Source organism: Solanum pennellii, chromosome 5, assembly GCF_001406875.1.
Source record: "Solanum pennellii chromosome 5, SPENNV200".
In the NCBI taxonomy this organism is placed as follows: domain Eukaryota; kingdom Viridiplantae; phylum Streptophyta; class Magnoliopsida; order Solanales; family Solanaceae; genus Solanum; species Solanum pennellii.
Window position 1 is genome coordinate 34504004 of NC_028641.1, and position 1694 is coordinate 34505697.

General features: G+C 33.4%; 1 pseudogene; it reads right to left on the reverse strand.

The window, feature by feature from the left end:
- LOC114077169 overlaps nucleotides 1-1307 on the reverse strand; it is a 36730-nt pseudogene extending 35423 nt beyond the window's left edge.
- Nucleotides 1308-1694: the final 387 nt, after the last annotated feature.

Below are 1694 nucleotides of genomic sequence, written 5' to 3' on the forward strand. Positions count from 1 at the left end.
CCCCTACTTTTATGTTTTCTTCTTGTATATTGTGGAATGCAGCAAACGTGCCGTCATCTTCGACTCAACAGTAATTCTAGCCAGTCTTCGTCACACCGGATCTTCAGGGTGAGCTAATGCTTCTAGCTTGGACTGGATCTCCTTCCTCATGTCTTGATGCCTTGAAGTTTCGGCATAGACTAGCTTTTATTTGTTTTAGCTTCTTAGAATACTCTTAGTTTAGTAATTTGATCATAGATGTTCTTGTGGTGATGACTTCCAGATTTTGGGAAATAATAGATGTTGAATTTTAGAAGTTATTGAATTGTCTTTTATTAATGAGTTTAAGTTTTCCGCATTGTTTTATGTTGATATTATAATGAAATGTTAAGGTTTAGATTGGTTGGTTCGCTCACATAGGAGGGTAAATGTGGGTGCCAGTCGTGGCTCGGTTTTGGGTCGTGACATAACTCCAAATAGCATTGCCATTTAAATAATTATTGGCTAGCTCTTGTATAATTGTTGCTATACAAATTATCCTTTTATTCGTGTAAAAGTTTGGTATCTCTATCTTCGGTATCTCAGTTTGTTTTTCTATCTCCTCTGGTATTATCATATCTCTGGTCAGGCCTATCTTTATAACTTGGATTGGCGACTTAATTTCTTCGTATAATATCTCGGCTGGTGCTGTATAAAACTTGATATAAAAATAGATTTCCTTTAGTAACTCTTTTGTATGTCACAAATGGTTTGTGTAATTCTGGTATCCCAATTATCTCTTCTCCAGTATATGTATATACAGTGTTTAGTAACCCATAACTATAACATGATTTAACTAAATTCGGACTGGTTTTAGGTTGTGCTATAAGCCTATTATATCCCTGTAACTTTTGGGTTATATAGTCTTCTTCTGGGTTTTTAGTTTGGGTAGATCTGGGGTTCAGATTTAAATATGTTTGGATTTTATATATATTTTCGATATAGGACTGTGTAATGTAGTTGTATCTTTTTTTGTCATTCTGTAGACTAACTGCATATGTGGAAGTTTGTGGTTCTGCGGGTATCTGTACTTGTGTATTTTGAATAAATGGTTTTATGAATAGCTGGTTTAAGTTTGTATTTCTTGGTTTCTCACTAGCTTTCTTGCTCGTACCTGCAGCTGTATTTAAACAAACTTTGTCATGGGTTTTATAGAGTTTCCCATCGTCTCCTTTTAGCTCAGGCTGTTTACCGTCCGCCGAATGACGTAACTCCGCATGTTTATAGTCATGCTGCTGACTATTAGCTTTTTCTTTCAGATCTTGTACATCAGTTTCTATTTTCTCCATTTTTTGGCATAGATTTGTTATCATAGCCAATATGTCTTTCATTGTATCTTTCTCTTGAGAGGTAGCCTGCAACAAGGTTTTTGTCAGTTTTGATTACCTCAATTGTAAATGTAAAATTTAATATATTCAATACTAATCTTCTTATTTCTTTTGTTGTAACTGAATCTTCTACCTTTTTAGTTATCCACCATTTTACCTGTGTGTTATCTGTCCTTACAATAAATTTATTGTAAACAATATATGGTTCAAATGCTAATAAACATTTATATAATGCAAATAATTCTTTTCTGTTTATTTCCCATTTTGTTTGTGCTTCGTTATAAGATCCTGAGTAATATCTACAATGATGTTCTATTTTTTCGTTGTTATATTTGTATTTTAACACTC